Raw genomic sequence first — 20,338 nt, forward strand, 5'->3', positions numbered from 1 at the left:
TCTGCCCCCCCACATGACTAAATGGCTGCAGCTTGGGGACATTTGACCCCATATGTCCCCCTGGGCGGTACACCCCTGGTTTCATGTGATACCTAGAGATATAGGCCATTAAAGGTTAAATTGAATTGAAAGTGATACCTAAAGCTATACTTTGGCATTTCTGGGATAACTCTAGGAATTTCCAGAAACTTGTATTTTCACCATAGGCTTTCTTATCAGTATTCATGATGGTTGTATGCTGTTCAGCAGATCAGTTTCATAACACAAGATGATGTTTTGCTGTGTAGTAAGTCTTGAAAGCCATATTATTAAATAACATTTTCATCCATTGCACTCAAAATGCCTTATTGAGCCAGTCTTCCCTATTTTTAAAATAAATGTTTCCTAGTGATGAGGCGGGTCGTCTAGAAATTGAATATGTAAATAAATAAAGCATCTGGTTCTGGTGGGTTTTCCGGGCTGTGTGGCCGTGGTCTGGTGGATTTTAATCAAAACCACACCTTTGCATAGCAAGTTCCACCCAAACAGTTAACGATTGGTTCCCCACCCTGGGACATGGACAATATACCACACTAAACTTTCCCTTCTCACTTAGACACAGTGTGAAACAGACTTCCCTCTGTGATACACCTCTGAAGATGTCAGCCACAGATGCAGGCGAAATGTTAGGAACAAAATCCACCAGACCACAGCCACACAGCCCGGTAAACCCACCAGAACCAGTTGAATCCGGCCGTGAAAGCCTTCGACAATACAAAATAAAGCATCTTTCAGAGAGCATAGCACAGTAAACTTGGATTTTCCTTAGCACTGCCAACTCTAGATTGGGGAATACCTGGAGATTTGGGGGTGAAGCCTGGGGAAGGTGAGGTTTGGAGAGAGCCTTCAGTGGAGCATGCCATAAAGTGCGCCCCTGAAGCAGCTGTTTTCTCCAGGGGAACTGATTTCTGTAGTCTGGAGATCAATTGCAATATTGGGAGATCTCCAAGTCCTACCTGGGCCCCACCCTAATTCTCAAGAACATTATGCATACTTTGGAGACTGATATTTTATGCCATTCATTCAATGCAATCTAAACTTTTGAAGTTCTTAAACTGTTATAAACCTGCAGAGAAGTCTTGGAACTATTCTTAACTAAACGTGGGGTGGTTCTGATGTGGAGACAGAAAGGATTGCTAGCCAAGATTATCAATAAGCTAACCATCACAAAAGACAGAGAACATGCTGTCAAGGTCCTAGACCCTGGTGCTTCTCACAACTCACTCCCTGGGTTCTGAGGCACCCTTCATGACAGCCTTGAAGCTGGCAAACTTCTTGGAGCATTGCCCACAATTGATGTGTTTCTATGGCCTGGGCTACATGGGTCAATTCCTTTCTGGCTGTCCAGGCCCCTGGCCCCCTTTATACTCTTCCCCAAATCCCAGTCCAATTCCCTGACTCTTCCATCAGAGTTTTTAAGGGCCTCCTTCCCATTTGGCTTCCGTCCCTTTCCTTAGGACCCTAGGGCCGGCCCCTACCTGCTCAGAAGGCCTATGAACTGGGAGTGGTACCAGGCGTTTGGGCCCATAGAAGGCCTCAAAATGCCTTATTTCTGCTCAAGCTATCCTATTTTGAGGACGCAAAACTACGCCCCCCCCCCCCCAAGTTGTCTGCAAGTTGTCTCCTCTTGCTGTGCAGAACTCACGAGCTGAGGAGATGTTTTAGTTTTCTTTCCTGACCACTAAAGTTCTCTTGTCAGTTTCAACTACTGCAACAGCCGGCATGTTGTGGTGCTGCAGAGTTTCTCTGTGCCTGCAGCTTTTTGTTTAAGGTTTTTCCTAGAATGTTTGCTGTGTAGGCTCTGATCCTGGATGACTTTACAGCCCGAAAAGTGCATGGTTGTACTCAGCTTATCCTGCCAATTCCAGCAATATATAGTTTAACTTTGTTATTTTTTTTATAACTTCAAAGATACTAACACACAATTTCAGAATTAAATCTGATTTTCATATTGTGTGTTTGTATCTTTGAAGGCAGCTCATCAAAAAAATGCATCTGGGGTAGCCTTTACCAAATAGCTGCGTGCATGGAGAATCCCTGCAGCCCAAAATGTTGGACGTCAGGGGCAAAGGAAACTGACAAGAAGCTTTAATGGTCGAGGGGTGGGGGGAGCCTCTTTCTCTTCTGTTTTGTCCATGCTGATCAAACAAAAAATTAGCAGGCATCTTTTTAAAAGATGTCCCCAAGAATGAAGTTCCTCTGTCTTGAGGACAGTTGAGAAAAGCACTACCTGTGTTTTATTAGTGCTCTGAATAATAGAGATAAGGAGGGAAGAGGGTGAAATGAAGAGCAGCTACTTAGTAAAGCAATTCTCTAGTATACTGAAATCATCCAAATTGATATGCAAAGAATACTAAGGAACATCCCAAGTTGCTGTCAGAAGAAAATGTCAGATTAATATTCTTTTCACATGGTTGCAGGAAGAAAGACTAGAGACTCCTAAGAAAATTACTGCCTGAAATTCTTCTTAAAAGAACTTGCTTGAAGCCACAATGCATTTTGTAAGGCAACGGGATAATATTTCAGCCTAGGAGTTCTGACACATGTTGTGACAGCCTGTGGCAGACATGCCAAGAGCTTCATTCCATAAATCAGGACTTAAGTAAAGGAGGCCTCTGTGTTCGGTAGTAGTAGCGACAGCCATTGTTTCTTCTTTTTCTTGGCTGCTTCGCTTGGATGGGGTAGAGAGTCTTAACCTTCAGTCAGTAGGACCTGAGGAGGAGAAATAATGTTGCATGTGAGAGTTCCAGCTTTTGCCTTCCGGAATGAAACTCAAGCCATATAAAGACCAAAAAGTCTGATTGTGTTGCAAATGCAGGGATCAGCAGTAAGCTGTTCTCGTTTTGTTTTCTGGCAGTATTTTTAATGTTTTGAGGCTCTCAAAACACTGAAGGTGAAAATAACAGCTTTTAAAAATGGGATCAAAAGTATCTTTGGGCGATCATACACTTCTGCTCAGCCATGCAGCGCATGAATGTTTTCTTCATAGCAGAGATTTCTGTACCGACATGTTTATACTTAACAGTGCTGAAGATCTCGGAAGCCCTGCAGTTAGCAAGAGCAAGAAAACCCAATGTTTTCTCTTAATGTGGGGTGTTGCTCCCTCCAGTCTGTCTTTCCTTCCCGCCCCCCGCCCCCCCCACATCTCACAGGTATGCTCGCAGATCTACTGCTGGGATTTTTTCCCCAAAACAAAAATGTACTGATGTTCCTGAAGCATGCACAATAATGATATATTAGTATGACAGTTCAAGGGCTGAAAATGCCTTTCTGTCACACTTGTGTTGTGTTTGGAGTGCTCAAGCTCAAGTGCTCCTGCACCTCAGCTTGGATTTGACAGGAGAGGGGGCATTATAATGGAGAGGGGCGCCGGTGAGGGAAGGCTCCTGCTGCCACAGCACTGCTGCCCTGTGGGTGGGAGCCTTAGGAGAGGAAGGAAGCAGGCAATGTATGTATACAGCCCCAATTTGGAAAAGAGACAGGCAGGGTGGAGAGATGGGGTGTCAGCTTTCAACCTTCCTTTTCAGCTGGAGAATGGGTGCAAGGCAGCTTGGAGAAGGGGAGATGGCTTTGCCTAACTCTGGGCTGCTTTCTACTGCCTGTTCTGCCTGCAGGAGTTCTGCATAGGTAGCACAAGTGAGGCAGGTCTCGCTCTCTACCCTTGAGCATGAATGAGCCAGTGGAAGGGGGTGGGCTGGGCCGGCATAAGGAAGGAAAGGGAGGACAGATCAAATCTCTAAGTAAAAACAAACTGAAGGAGCGGATGATGTGAAAGAGGTTCCTTGTCTGTGTACCAGGTTGGAATTGAGTTTAAGTGTACAACACTCATGGATGATTATGAAAAGTCTTCTCAGGAAGGAATATATGCCCTTTAAAGGGCTACACAAAAATGCTGGCAATCTTGTGAGTGTGTGTGGGGAAACACCTGGAAGGCAAGCCCAGCAAGCCCAATACCAGACAGTGGGGCACCTCCTCACATTTCCCCTGTGAAGGCACTATGAAGTAAGAAGCATTGTGGGGTGTGCTCCTTGCATAATGGGCCTTTATCTCTAATTTTTTTTTTTACTGGAAGCATTTTACCAATATATAGAGGAACTAATTGGTATTAGTTAATTGGTATTTCTTTTTTACATATGTTACCTTGCTTTTTTCAGATAATTTTAAACCTTTCTGTTCTCTAGAATTATGTTTTTGTTCAACCAGGTGTACTCATGTAACAGCTGTAATATCCTGATGGGCTTTGCTTCAGTGTAGGGGTCAGGTCTATGACACAAATATTTGAGGAGGAACTGGATAAATAGGGGAAATGTGTGATAGGTCCTGCCATGCTGGAGAAGCTGTAGTCAGATGGAAACTTTTTGGACATTCAGAATTATGAACTGTTTGGATTTTAAGGAATACTCGTTCATGAGTTATTTACAGCGGATACTCTAAAGTTATAATGTCCTATGACATTACTTTTTTAAAAAAATTCTTGAACTAACCTTCATCAGTATCCTTTATTTTGTCTTACCTCATATAGACGATTCACTTCAATTGATTGTGGCCTGAATGGGATTTTGAGGGATCATGGGGCAAAGCTTTGTGTCCTGCATAGTTTTTCCCTACGAATAGCAGAAGCAGAATAAATTATGTAAAATAAGCAACTGATATGCAAATTTTCTGGTTTGCATAATTTATTCCACTTCTGGTACTCATGGGAAGGGGGAAGAGTTATTGACCCACATTAAATTTGTTCAAACATGAATGTATCCTGTTTTTAAAAACAACATGCCTACCATTTTCTAATGCCAATGAGACTGCAGAATAGCTCATGCTATTTTGCAGTCCATTGTCAGAAGATCAGACAGATGAACAGATGCAAGTAAAAGAATAACTTGGTTTTACTGCAGAAGGAAAGGTGTAGACCTGCTTTTATTGGCCAGCCTGAATAAGGTTGGAAATGATTCCAGCACATTCATGGCTCAGAAAGAGGGAGAACCTGGCCTCCAACACATTTTAAAATAATCTGAAAAAAGAAATAATGACCCAGATTAGCTGATACTAGCACATGGCTGTGCTGTTTGAGGGAAGGGTGGTATCTTCCACGAAACAAGCTGCTTCATGTTGTCAGCTCAGAGAATGTGATCCTGCCTGCATTAAAAGCACTATCTTGAAGCAGATTCCTGGCTCCCACACACTTCATGAATAACCCACTTGTACTTTTGCCATATAAAAGAAAATCTGGATCTTCCCTTTGTGTTATGCTTTAGCTCTGCACCTCTTAAGGCACTCAGTGAGTTAACTTTGCATTGTGATACCATTTTATGAGTTACAAGTCTCTGCCTCTTTGTAAGAATGCCACCCACGCGGGAGGGGAGAACTGTCAAGCTGCAACATGCAGAAAGTAGTTAGGCACACCTATTTGACAATGGCTTTGCCTACCCTAGTAGTATCTTGTGTTCCTAAAGCCTCTGCATATTGAATGGGGGAGAAAAGAGATCAGGTAATGTATGGTTTATTGTCAAATTGTATGCTGTTAGTTAGATTGTGTGACACCATGTCTAGTACTGCTGGCAAGGCATCTTTGTCACTCCTTTCTTTGCATTTGCTGAATGTAATTTGAAGTGAAAGACATAGGTGTATTATGATGGGAACAGCCACTTAAATCCATTTGCTGCTCGGTCCCTTTGTGCTTCAACAGCATTCTGTAGAGTTGCTCTCACTGCTGTGTACTAAATGTTGCTCATTTGGGAGTGGGGGAATGCAATAACCATCTGGATTTCTTATGGGCTGGCAAGGTAGGATGCAGAGGGAAAGGTCTTGTGTTTATTATAGTGGTTTGGACATAGGACTGGTAGCCCGGCAATGTTCAGTTCTCATCTTGGCTGGATTTGTGTTTTTCAATATATGCTATTCCTCTGTTGGCTGCTTCTTTATATCCTGTAATGTGAAGGTCCTCTGATGGGATGTCAGAATGGAGGAGGAGACTTAATGAAGAAAGGCCTTATGAGGCAATAGTACAGTCTGGTTCAAACCATCCTATGCCAAGCTGTTCTGGATTACCTCCCGCCCCTTTGGTACTATACAGCAACAAACCACTTGGCAATATATAAACGTAAACACACAAGTAAATTAGAAATTGGCTTTAAAAAGTTTACCTCATGTATCATGAGAGCCAGAGTGGTGTAGTGGGTAAGGTGTCAGACTGGGATCTGGGAAACTCAAGTTCAAATCCCCATTGCCATAGAAACTAGCTGGGTGATCTTGGTCCAGTCACACACGCTCAGCCTCAGTCCTGACAAGTATTTGGATAGGAGACTTCCAAGGAATGCCAGGGCGTGATGTCTCTTGTCTTGAAAACCCTATGGGTTCACTATAAGTGAGCAGTGACTTGATGGCAAAGAGGGTTAGGAGGGTAGCATGATCTTTGCCACAAACTAGTTTAGCAAACAGTGAAGCTACTGTAATCAATGGAAGCAGTTTTGGTGAGTCAATTCTGGGGTTAATTTGTTGGTATGGCAAATGTCCCAAATTTCTTCTCAAATGTTTGGTGGTTACATGGTAGCTTTTGTGTTTACTAGCTGTATTACTCGCTCTACCTTGATACTTTATTGGACTTGTCACTCTGCTGAATGAGGTTAGTCTGGATCTGGGGGGAGAGTCTGTGGACTGGAGCCCTAGAGCAGCATGAATATACAAATAAGGTGTGTGTGCTGAGACTGAAGCAATTTTTGGCTGCATCCATTGTCAGGGCACTGGCAGCAGTGGATTGTTTTTGTGCCAGTGCTTCTAGTACTTCTTCGTCAAAAGGATGAAAGGGTCATGTTGACCAGGGTATTACATTGTGAAGCCCTGGCAAGTCGGGCATTAATAGCAAAGATCATTTCCTTCTTTTGCTTAATTTGGCTAAAGTACAGTGGGTCACCCCAACCCAAACTGGTGTCATTTTGCTTTGCATAGCATTTCTCCACTCTTTGAATGGGTCCCGGAGTATCTGTCCTCCTATCCATATGTATGTAAAAAACCCGAAACAAATAATTTTTAAAAACCCGGATCCAAACTACAGTACTTGTAGTAGAGGGAGAAGTAGTGCATCTAAAAGGGAGTAATAATGCAGTGGTGGTGGTTAAAGATGTAAACCACTAACTTGGTGGGAAACTGTAACTCCCATGGTCCTTTGCAAAATCACATGTGCTTGAAAATCCTTCACATTTAGACATCTATAATTGGAAATCATTAACTGGAACAGTGGAAGGCAGAATCAACTTCAAATAATATTCATTTTCTAAGGTATTTCTGATAGATCTAAATTTGATTGCAAAGCAAAAAAAAAAAGCCTGTTCTGTAGAGAAAACAAGCATGCATGAAAGTTGATTGTGCTTGCTATTGTACAGCCACCCAGTGAACACTGACAAATGGTCATCGAATCATCAGTAAATTGGTGGCATAATCACAACTTGCAATCACAACTTAAAATCCAAACCTGCAGGTTTTGAGGCATCGCTCATCTTAGGTTTGTCTCAAAACAAAAAGAACACACACACACACCCCCCCCCCCCAACACACACACTGAATTAGGTTGAATGACCCTTTTGGTCATAGAATTGACTTGATTTTTTTAACTCCAGATGATATCAAGCTATTCTATATCTCTTTTATGAGTGCAAACATATAGAATTTGCTCCTTATGGAGAGTCTTCTATGCCCTTCTATCATTGTCTTCCAGCAAGACTTTTTTTGTTTTATCTGGTATTCCCTTACTGATTCTCCTTCTTGTTTGCATTTGGCTGCTGGCTTTATATATATGCACTGCTTTTAAAGTTGATTTTATGTTGTGTGTGTGCCACAGATGATCCCATAAGGGTTTCAAGGCAGTTTGCCATTGCTTGCTTGCACACAGGTAGTTTGACATTGCCCATCTCTGCATCATGATCCTGGTAGAGATATCTGATCCAAATTCTAATCAGGGCCAACCCTGGTTAGCTTCTGAGATCTGACAAGATCAGCCTAGTCTGGGCTATCCATGTCAGGGCAGAGCTGATTTTAACACTGATTTAAAATGTTTTTACCCATTGAAGGCCCTAACTAGGCAGAAAAGTGGATTACAAATGTTTCAAATATATACATGCATACATACATGAAAGTACTTTTGTGGGTGCCCATTGAATTAAGTGGGGTTTGTTTCTAAGTAGACCTTCTTTGGATCACTCCCTGCATTTTTTAACAATCAATCATTTCTGGTGTAACTCTACTACTGCAGTGAAAACCTGAAATCTCCACCCTATTCTTGAGGACATCATGGTGTCATTGACCTATCCCGGAGCCCACTTGCTTTCATGTCCTGCACACCACTGCCTCTGACAGATGTGAAGCCAGTAACAATAATGGCTGTCCCACTCTGTCAGGTAGTGGCACATGCTACACGGGGCTACTTTGGGAGTTGAACTGAGAGTGAGACAGAGCTCTCAAGTGTGGATAGGGAGAGAATGAGTATTATAGGAAAGATTGAAAGTAATGCAGATTCCGCATGGGCCAAAAACAGTGGTGTGAAAATGGTATAAGAGGGTTTTAAACGGTGTAAAAGGGTTTACATCATTTTCACACTGCTTTCACACCGCTGTGTTGTCCGATGCGGAATCCGCTTCTGTTTCCAAGTGCTTATTTCCAAGTGTTCCAAGTGGAACCCTCGCTCCCTTGGCACTGTTAGACCTGCTCTCTGTGTTTCCTCTTTACTCTCACTCTCCCTTCCACCTACCTGCCTTGTCATGCAGCAATCTTCTGCCTACTAGCTTAACTACTCAAAAACTATTACACATCACCTGCAGCACACTTTCCCCTTCTCTCCAGCACACTTTCCCCTTCATATGGAAAGCCCATGGCTCAGGAAAGCATCTGCTTGACATATAGAAGGTCCTAGGTTAAATCCCTGGCACCTTCAGTTAAAGGGTGTGGGAATAGGTGATGTAAAATACCTCTGCCTGAGACCTTGGAGAGTCACTGCCAGTCTGAGCAGACAATACTGACCTTGATAGATCGATGGTCTGATTCAATACTGACCTTGATAGATCGATGTCATCTTCATGTATGTTCATTTTGCCCTGCAGGTGTCAGCTCCTTATCCAGACTGCTTAATCCTTTTTGTCTCATGAAAACAAAAAGAGTTCTAGAATCCAGTTCTTGCTTGTTTCTGGGGGGTGGGGGTAGATAGCCCTGCCTACTCTGTTCCCCAAACTTCTTTTGAGTCCTCTTGGGATTCTCATTTTCTCTCTCCCCGCCCCCCCACCAAGTGGAAAGGTCTGAGTGAAATGTAAGAATTACTGTCTTGTTTCTTGTTATTATTTTGTATGGATGTTTTTCATTTTTGGTGTGTGTATGTTTTGGGGAGGGGAATTTGGGACAACTATCTGGTTATCAGAAATACATAGAATGTAGAGGATTGAAATGGGTCTCTGTGACTGACTGTAAGGAAGAAGATAAGTTAAAGTGCAGTTCTGTCTAAGAAAAGAATTGTTTACCTTCAGAGTGTGACACAGGAAGCCTAGGAGCATGGGAGCCACCTTATAGGCTCCCATGCCTTCTGCACTCTGTTTGGGGAAGCAACAGTGTGATGTGTGGGGGGGGGAGATAAACTCCTTGTTAATACAGTTTCATAGGCTTTTGGACTTTCATGTTTCTGCTATTAAGATCTTGTCTTAACTGAGTAAAAACTAAGAATAGTTTTGTTGAAGTGTGTGACAGGAACTATTGTTATCAGCCTGAGTGCTGGTAGAAAGCAACTATACACAGACCAAGTATACTGGGGGAAAAGGTTTCTGGAGGGCCAAGTGAACGATCATATAAACCAGGATAGAAATTTCTTCTAGGCAGAGAAGAGTTCCAGTGTACCAGTGAGTATGGAGTATAGGAATTTGCTTAGTTTATGTCAGTGGAGAGTTAATTTTATTTTTGAGGGTTTTTGTAATGGGAGGGCTTGAGTGAAAGTACTGTGGATGAGTATTTAGCCTATGTTAGAACCCTGTGTATAGAAACCATAAGCCAGTACCCTCTAAGAAAAAAGGAACTGTATAAATTGATTAACATTTATGAAACCAACATCTAAGCCGAACTATAATTGAATAATCTTAAATGCAGTTCTGTAGAAATAAAAATACTCTAAACCTCTGTACCAAGTGCTTGTGTAATTAGTGTATTTATTTCTCTTGCCTCCTGCCTTATTTGCCTCATCCATCCTTCTCCAAGTTAATATTCCTCCATTTCCCATCTCTTCTGTCTGTTAAATAAAACTGTGTTTCTGTTTAAATTTACTTGTGCCTCAGTATATTTATTTTAGTGTGCTTTAGTAAGGGGGGTGCCTGGAAAGGAAAATAAAAGCCAACAGGCATACTTCATCTTCTGGGATGTCTTATTGGACTGAAAGAAAGTGCTTTTTACCTTATGCTGCCATATTTCTGAAGCACCTCAGTCCCTGAAGGATAAACTGCAAGAAAAAGCTGAGTGAGTGGTTTCTCTGCCTGAAGAAGTATAGAAGGTCTGGGGTGTGCCGTCGCATTCTCATTGTCTGGAAAATGTTGTGATCGTGTGTTTGGTCCAGTGGGGAGAAAACAATAATGTGGGAGAAGGAATCATTATTGTTTGCTGCAGTATGTAATTATTTTGTAATGGAAATACACCTTATGCGTTAATCTATGGCCATCGCTTTCCGCGTGACGGGCATTAAATGGCTTAATTCGGAGACGGTGCAAAACGCCGTCACGCTTGTCGCCATTCAGCATCGTAGGGCAACAGCGCAACGCAGCCGCGCCGTTTCCTCAGGGTAAAATGCATCAGCCTACCCTGCCTGAAGTCGGGCGTTTCCCCAGAGCGCTTCCCAGCGCTCTTTTTGGGGAAACGCCGCTGTGAAGCCGCTGCTGAGCGAACAGCAGCAGCTTCATCGGCAGCCTCCCCCACCCGGCACTTACTCTTAATTCTTCGGGCTCTCCGGCGCAGCGTTGTTGAGGTTTGGGATTACGCTTCCCTGCCCTGCGCTTCGCATGGAGCAGGCACTAGGCACGGGGCGGTCCCCAGGCCTCGTGACATGCCGGAGGCCCAGGGACATCGCCGGGTAACGCCGGCACCGGGCGTCTACGCACCTGCTGCCCGGTTAAATTTTGCACCAGGACCGCCCATGCTGACGGTCCAGCAGTTGGCCAGGTCGGGCGCCGAAATGCGCCGACGAAGCTATTTACTCGCCTTCCATGGAAAACGTACCTCTTATGTGGTATTTTTGTGATTGGTCTAACCCACATGGCATTCTTTAAGTGATAGCACCCACTACCATATCTCAAAATTGCAAAAAAGTCTGCAGACTCAATAAAGTTGGGGATGTGCATTATAGTGTAATGTCCAATCTGGGCTTTATTATCAGTTAGCTGTTTAAAATTTGGATGAATTCTGTGACACATAACAGATGCTCAATAATCAGCATCTTCAGTAAAAGGTAGCTGAATTTGGAAACACCTTTGTCTAAGTTCTTGTAGACCCATTGCCAGCCAACGTTGATCACAGTGGGCTCGTTTGTTGAATCATTGTGAGTAAAATCCTAATATGATACTACATCTTGCATATTTTTGGGACAGTTTGTATGTTCTGGCTGTCACTATAGATCAAGCCTTCCACTCTCAGTGGAAATGTGTGAAATTGCAAATCTTCCCTTCTATTGTACATGTTGCCCCATTTTCAGGCTCATCTTCCTGGCTATCACTGTAAATTTCCCTTCTGCTCATCCATGGCTATTTGTCTAGTTGAAGTGAAAACCAACAAAAATCACTGTTCTGTTAGAGGTGTGGTTTAACTTGCAGTCTTCTGTTATAAGATATTCATCAGCTTCTGTTATAAGATATTCATGTTGAGATATTTGGACAAGAATATATAAATGTCCAGTTTTCAAACCAGGTGTCACAGGTTTGCAAGTTTGGAAACTTCCAAACTTTGAGGTACAACTAGGAAATTAGCAGCAAAAAACATGCTGTTTGGGTTTCCCCTGTACTCCAAAGCTTGAAAATTACTGCAGTAAGCAAAGTGTTCACAGTTTGCAACACACTAAGCCAAACACAGTCCTTCCGCCATATATTGTGACCTGTCAAGTGATGACAACTTCCAGGCTTTTACAGACATCAAAGAAAGAAAGAAAGAAAGAAAGAAAGAAAGAAAGAAAGAAAGAAAGAAAGAAAGAAAGAAAGAAAGAAAGAAAGAAAGAAAGAAAGAAAGAAAGAAAGAAAGAAAGAAAGAAAGAAAGAAAGAAGGAAGTGTATTGAACACTTGGTAGGTTGATATGTGTAGCTGGGGATAGGCATACATTTTCTTGGTGGGTTACTAGCTGCCAAACACTGTTCTGACTTAAATGTTTTAGAGGAAACCTTTGCTCTGAAAAGTTCATTTCCAGAAAAGACATCTTGGCCAACTGATGACTAGAGAGCTCACATTACCCTGCAAAGAACAGCAAGGTCAGATGAACGAGGCAACCTCTAGGTAGAACTTGTAATGCATTGTTTCCTCTGAGACTCCCTGAGCCTTTATTGCTCCTTTAAAATGGAATTTGCAGCCCTGAAAGGCAGAGGGATTTATTTTATTGTTAACATATTTTCCTACTGAAAGTTGTCCATGTGTTTAAGTATTTGATGAATGCTATAGTACTTAATGGTATTTACTACAATAATTTAATTCAGCATGTGGGCACTGTATTTGTATATAACCCATGTGTAAGCTTCCTATTGTCCAGATGTTCGTGTTCATGGTGACTACCTCCACAGAAACCCCTTCCCCTCACAGAAAGGAAATTTCTTAAATATGGTTGGAAGTATTGACATTAAAAAAAACTTGCTGTTTTCTGAAAGTAGCTAAAGTGATAGTAAGGAATAGATTTGAGGCAGAGGAGTTAATGGGGCCACAGAGAGGGCAGTCACAGAAAGGGAGCATGTGGGAGGAACAGAGGAAAGGCAAAATGAAGGAAATGTAAACTCATTCTATTCCCAGTCATGGTCATCTCTATCAGGAAGTAGCCAAGATATCTGACCAAATTGATTCTTCTATCATGTTTAATGTGCTAGATAAATCCTATTCTTTCCCAGCCACTTGATATACAATTAAATGGAAATAGTGGGTTTTAGCAACAATATTGACTAAGCAGTTTTGCTAGTATTGTCAAAGGCTTTCATGGCCAGAATCACTAGGATGTTGTGAGTTTTCCGGGTCAGAAGAAAATGCTACTGGAACACGCCCGTACAACCTGGAAAACCCACAGCACCCAGTTTTGCTTGTATTTGCTTATATTTGCAACCAATACACTCTAAGGACAGATAACCCCATAAAACAAGCATGATTCTTATGTGCATACTGTTGTTACATAACTGCGCATGAAATGAACTGCGTTCAAAGTACTAGCAAATAATTCAAAATATGCAATGCAATTCCATGAACTACCCAGCACATTTTTGGTGTATCCTTCTAATTATTCATATTAATAACTACTGGATTATGGTTTTGAGCGTTTATCCCTTTTAGTAGCAAATGCCTTGATTAAGCATGGTATGACCCTTTGCTCTCTTTTGCTATAAAATAACAAATATTTTGTAGCATTCTTTATTTAGTAGAAGGAATATAAAATTTGGAATGGGCTAGATTTGGAATGGGTAAGTTAGTTGCTCATGCTTATTAAGGCTTATAGTACTGACTTCTTCTTATGCCTATTTGAACCATAAATTGTCAAATGTAATTGAACTATATATATAGTGTGTGTGTGGGAAAAAATCTTGTTAAAGTACATCATACCTGAAAGGTAAAGGAAAGGTAGTTCTCTTTGCAAGCACCAGGTCATTATTGACATTACATCATTACATTTACTAGAAAGACTGTGTTTACAGGGTGGTTTGCCATTGCCTTCCCCAGTAAGCTGGGGTACTCATTTTACTCCCAGTAAGCTAGGTACTCATTTTACCAGCCTCTGAAGAATGGAAGGCTGAGTTACATGTTTCTGGGTTAACTGGCTTAGAAGGATGTTATTCTGCTTAGGATGACACTGTAATGTAAGCTCATTCTTTTCCCAGTCATGGGAAATGAAATTCTCAGAAATTTTTAATTAGTTTTTTTAATGACATGGAAAACTCAGATTTGAATTTTACAAACAGCTCTAATGCTGCAAAATGCAAATTTTAGCAGCCAAACTTTGGTTTTGAATGGCAGTACAGGCTTTATAATTAAACTTAGTGATTCCACGTTTTTACTGGAGAAACCAGTAAAGTTAAGTCCTATCACTTTTTATTTCAGCATAAGTGTAGTATATTTTAACATATGCAGAGTCAATATCAAAGCTTTGCCAATTTATGAGAAATATTTGATTTGCCTTTATCAGGGCGAGAAGCAGTGAAGTTTCCTTGGAAATGTGCTGATGAACAGTTCCTTCTGGGTGCTGTGTGGTTTCCGGGCTGTATGGCCGTGTTCTAGCAGCATTCTCTCCTGACGTTTCACCTGCATCTGTGGCTGGCATCTTCAGAGGATCATCTTCAGTTCCTTCTGGCTTCCCTACCAAGAGGAATCTTTGAGGAATTATTTATTTTACCATGGCAAATATGGGATAGATTAACTCTGTTAATTCTATTGTTGCACTGGCTTTGTTCCAGTGACAAGCTTGCATGGCCCTTGTTAAGTCTTTCAGTTCATATGCTGCAGTTTAAAAACAGCGCAACCGATCTACATTCAGTTTAATTTAATCGTTTGTGTATTGAGATGTAGGTTTCAAATTTTCCATGTCATTTGGAGCTATCATGCTTTCAAGCAAGTCTAACCCTAAAGGTTAAAGGGATTCAGAACTCCTCTGGGTGATCACATGCTGGGCTTTAATCCTATAATGTCTTTGCTTAAGTTCCACAGAACACATTAATACTAAATCATGTGTAACTGTAATACTTCATCATGGCTCTTTAAATTGATCTTGAACACTTGAAATTTGAATACATTTTCATACAAGCTAGGGCAGAAATTCTTCATGAGACCATGAAGAACATGCTCTAAGGACCACCCTTTTACATCACCTTCAAGATATGAAGAAATAGCCAATTTAAGTAAAAGACCTTTGAGTGTTCATATTTGTAGAACTTCATGAACTTTATCTTTTCTGGACTGCTTTTGGTGGAGTTTATCTAGAATGAGAGGCTTTCAGTTGGCTTAGCATGCTGAAAACCAGTCATTAACACTTACTTACGCTGAAGCACTGTCAGCCCTTAAAGTCTATTACAGTTCATTGAGTTGTGGAGCCAGTGCGGGACTGTGCCAACATGTTTGCCCCCTCCACTGGCGCAAGGGACATCCCCACCAGCAGAGGGGGCAAAGGTGCTGGCAGCTCCTCAGATCTGTAGTGGTGAAATCCAGAAATTGGGGCCGCTGCAGAGTTGTGCTGGCATCTGATTGGAAGCCAGCATGGGGAATGGGCAGGCTGGGACATTCCTGGGGAGTGGAGCCAACATTGGTCAGTGTGACAAACTGCAGAGGAAAAGTTAATTTTAAACTGCAGATCTGTTAGGAGCCATTCTTGTTTACGCTCATAGTGAAGCGTAGAGGCCTGGGAACAGGGAAACCACTTGATAGGCTGAGCCAGCCCTGCACTCTGTTTGGTCACAGAAGATTTGATGCCACTGAGAGGGAGGAAATTATCTCCCTATGTAAAACTTTTGAAGGGGTTTGGAGGTTGAAGTTCCTGAAATGGACAGCTATTTTACCTTTGCTGTGAAAAACATTACCTCTCTGAGGAAAGTAGTGGCAGTCAGTGTGAGATTCTGTCTTGCCTTACTGTGGTACCAACCAGAAAAGGGGAAATTAATAAACTTAACCCCCCCCCAAAGGAATTAAGTACCAAAAGGTCAAGAATAGATAAGGGCCACTAAATTTAAAACTGATATATAGTAAATATATATATGCATTTATTCAAATTAAAATTATCTCATCATAGTAAATGGCCCATGACAGCCTTCCCTATGTGTATAAAAGCACTGACTTAACACAAAGAGAGATGTCCGGTAGGAAAATTCCACTTCCAGATGTTATGGATCATAGTCCATCAGCCCTTGCCAGCATGGTCAATTGGCCGTGCTGGCAGGGGCTGATGGGAATTGTAGTCCATAACATCTGGAGTGCCAAAGGTTCGCCACCACTGTCCTATGTCATACCTTATGACTTAAAATCAGACGTGTTTCAACCCACAGGCCTTCATCAGTGGTCAAAAGTGATAATACAATGTATTTGCTACCCAACTACAAGTACAAATGAATCATGTAAATGAGACCAATAATTAGAAAGTTGTGTATTATTGGTACCCAGATCGTCAACATGAAGCCAGTGTCCACTCAGAAGGAATAATACAGTGTGCCAATCTTGCCAAATTCTGTTATGGCAGCATCCTACAATACCTCAGTCAAAAGGGTCAAAAGTGCAGCGACTGGCGGGAAATGGTGGGAAAATACTATAACTCAATTGAACTGTTCGGGAACATGCATGCACAAAAAGCTGATTGTAGTGCATTACATGGCTAGGAAAGAATACAGAGAAGCAACTCATTGAATGAATTAATTTACAGCCCAATCCAAGGGGTGGGAGGTAGAGTGAATTAATTTACAGCCCAATCCAAGGGGTGGGAGGTAGAGTGGTGGCTGGGGAAGGCACTGCCATGCTGCCTCCAAAGAGGTAATTGGCAGTGTAGGCACTGGGAGAGAAGGTGAAAACATTTGCTCCCCCAGGAAAGTCCATTGTGCAGAGTGACTTATGCCACACTTTGTGGTGGTGTAAGTCTGCACCACTGGAAGGGGGTGTTTCTGGCATGAAAGAACACTGGAAGTTGGCTAATGTCAGCTCTGCCTCCAGCAACACCCCCAGATCGCACCCCCATGATGCCAAAGTGAGTAGCTCCAACCCACCTACTTACACATTTTCCAAGAGACCAACAAGCTGTGAGTTGTAGACCTCAGCAGCTTTTGTTATATATAAAAGCATCTGAAGACTGACCTAAAGCAAAACATATCAGTCAGTTCGGTTCTGGCCTTGGACTCTGCTCCGAGGTTGCTGTTGTTGAATGTGAAGTCCATTAATAATAAATCTGCCGTCCTTCGGGATTACATCAACCATCAGGCAGTGGACCTTGCATGCATAACAGAAACCTGGGTGAAAGAGGGAGGACAGTTGCCCTCAGTGATCTCACCCTGGATGGTTTCACGTTTGTCCAGCAACCTTGGACACAGGGCCGGAGTGGTGGTGTGGCAATGCTCATTGGAGATTCCATCTCCTCTAGGATGTCCCCTGTCCTGCTGATCACTGGATTGGAATGTTTGGGCCTCCGTTGGAGAGACTGACTGTTCTGTTGGTGTACCGGTCGCTTAGCGCACTGACAGACAGCCTGTCACAGGTCATGGAGGTCGTCTTTGAGGGGGCATTGTTGTACCCTAATTTGTTAGTGCTGGGTGACTTCAACGTCCACATTGATTCAACCTCCTCTTTAGTAGCCGTTGTTCTAGTGTCAACCATGGTGACGCTAGGTCTTTCCCTGGTTAACACCGGGAATCCTATGCATCAGCAAGGTTGCACTCTGGACCTGATCTTTGCAGCAGGTGTGTATGTGAGCTTATTCTCTATTGATAGAGTGCCGTGGTCTGACCACTACGTCCTCAAGGCTTGGATTGATGCTACTGCACCCCCCTATATAGGCGATGGGCATATTTTGGCCTGCCCGCAGAGACTAATGGACCCAGAGCAGTTCCAGAATGCTTTGTGGGAGACCCCACCCACTGGCATCACCCTTGATGAGCTGGTAGTGAGCTGGGATACCAGGCTCCCTGAAGCCATCGAGGCTGTTGCTCCATGGCGCCCTGTCCACACTAGATCAGCTGCTTGGTATACCAAGGAGCTGTAATGGATGAAACGGGAGCTGAGACAACTAGAGTGAATGTGGCGGTGAGTACACTGGTCCAGTGGCCGACTTCGGTAATGGATTGTAGAAGCATGTTATCCTTGCCAGTGCTGCTGTCTCCATAGCTTTGTTGTAGAAAGTTGTGCCTTTTTTGCACTCAGTGATCCTCTGGCCTAGCTAATCAGATGCTAGGAATAAACCCATCTTTCTGATATAAGTCAGAGTCTCTTGCTTAATTAACGTATTTCCCCAGGTGCTTTCAAGAGGAAGTAGCTTGGCTGCCATGAGAGCTCAGGGGCACATTAATTCATGCACTTTTGTTTGTTCTTTTGTGAGGTCTTTGTATCCTAGCAATGATAAATAACCCATGATTTCAGGACAATAGCCTGCCGTCCTTCAAAATGTGGCTCTCTGAAAATCTAAAGTACCTAGGAAAAGTACCTCTCTCCTGAACATTTTAAGACATTTGCATACTGGGCATATCTCCCCTTCCCATTACATCACTTAAAAGTATCCCTCACAAGTATCTTTCACAAAAGAAGATTTGAATTAGCCTATACTATCTCAATTTCTGTTCTTTTCACCAATGGGATCTCATATCCTAAAGCAACCCAATTTCACCAGAGAGCAGCTGTATCCTGAAGTTGTTCCTAGTACCAACAAGGATCTTTATTCTGCACCAATTTCAGCCAATGGCACTGCTTCCTTTCATAGAATAATAGATTAATAGAATTGAAAGAGACCACAAGTGCCATCCAATTCAACCCCCTGCCATGCAGGAACTCACAGTCAAAGCATTCCTAACAGATGGCCATCCATCTTCTGTTTAAAACCTCCAAGAAAGGAGACTGCGCCTCCTCCATCCCTCAAGGCAGTGTATCCCACAATCCTTTATCTGAGTTCAGGTACATTTAGGAACACAAAAAGTGTTTAATGTATTGGGGTGCTGTGTGGTTTGTGTATTGTCAAAGGCTTTCACAGCCAGAATCACTGGAGTGTTGTGGAGTTTCCGGGCTGTATGGTCGTGTTCCAGTAGCATTTTCTCCTGACGTTTCACCTGCATCTGTGGCTGGTATCTTCAGGGGAAGAAGACTCCACAAAAAGGGTTTTTCAAATTCTCCACACTTTATATGATTTGTAACAGACCCATATACAATGTACACCTTGACCTGTGCATCTAACACATATTCAAATCCTTTTCAAATTCTGCTTTCTTCTAGTCTGCTTTATTGGCAGGCAAGAAATGGATTTCCCTTGCGGAAATTGTAGCCTGATATTGGGAAGGCTCATATCATTTACCACCCAAGTGGCCCCTTTCCTCAGTGGATCAGATGAATCAAATATCACACTTGTCAAGATGTTTAATTGCGCATTCCTCAGTCGGGCAGCCTTGGGCTTTATAAAGACAGGGACATTTATCTAACCGTTATCTAAACCTCTACTAACAGACCCTCCCCCTCCCATACTTACACACTTGATGTATGTTTGTTTCAGTTTGATTTGGCAATATCTTTGAAGCTTTGGCGAGGTTATCTGTGTTCTTCCAGCAAAGACAAGGTGTGTCCATACGAAAGTGCATGTGACAGCAAAGCTGAATTATGCAGGAATTTTCCCCAGAGGCTACAGTTGCTTCTGTGTTTGGTCTGGTTAAGGATCCAGAATATAATTGCAAAAGCCTGAAGACAAAGGAACACAATTTATAAACTGCCATTACTCATACTGTTGTGTTACAAACAGGGATGCTCAGTTGTTCTAGAAAGAAAAAGAAAGAAAGAAAGAAAGAAAGAAAGAAAGAAAGAAAGAAAGAAAGAAAGAAAGAAAGAAAGAAAGAAAGAAAGAAAGAAAGAAAGAAAGAAAGAAAGAAAGAAAGAAAGAGTGGGCTTATCTTGTAGGTCAGTGTCTATTCTTTTTGGGCATTCTAGAACTGTAGTCTAGGAGCTACAGTTCAGGATAGACTCTCCCAAGATTTTCTTGGGTGTGTAGGTTAACATTAAGGGCAGGTACCCATGACTAAGTTACACTTACCAACTCCCTCCCTGTTGTTTGTATTATGTATACACTGAGTAAATAATCTGAATCATTTGTTCTAAGCTATACTTTTCTTTTTTAAAAAAATACACTTATCAAGAATGTTGTTATAGTCATATTTTTGACAATTGATTCTGTGCAAATCTGGGCTGTAAAATAAAAGGCATAAAGCCAGATGAAGAGTGGTAAGTGGATTGGGTCTAAGTTCATAATGTACAAAGCATTGTGATGCTGGGTTTTTGGTGCATTCCTACTTTTATACTTGTACCAAATTGGCTGGTGAGAAATATTGACAGAGTGCTCAAAAGCATCTGAAAATGTCATTCATCCTTTGGAAGCAGAGGAGAAGGGAGTTAGGAAGAG

General features: G+C 42.3%; 1 protein-coding gene across 1 annotated transcript in view; it reads left to right on the plus strand.

Annotated features, from left to right (window-relative positions):
• Nucleotides 1-5,463: 5,463 nt before the first annotated feature.
• The window catches only part of FGFR2 (fibroblast growth factor receptor 2), a 141,279-nt gene continuing 126,404 nt past the window's right edge, over nucleotides 5,464-20,338 (plus strand). The window contains exon 1 of the mRNA XM_048506542.1: nucleotides 5,464-5,524. The gene's annotated coding sequence lies outside the window, so the exon portion shown is untranslated. The remainder of the gene's footprint in view (nucleotides 5,525-20,338) is intronic.

Source organism: Sphaerodactylus townsendi, linkage group LG08 (assembly GCF_021028975.2).
Source record: "Sphaerodactylus townsendi isolate TG3544 linkage group LG08, MPM_Stown_v2.3, whole genome shotgun sequence".
NCBI lineage: Eukaryota > Metazoa > Chordata > Lepidosauria > Squamata > Sphaerodactylidae > Sphaerodactylus > Sphaerodactylus townsendi.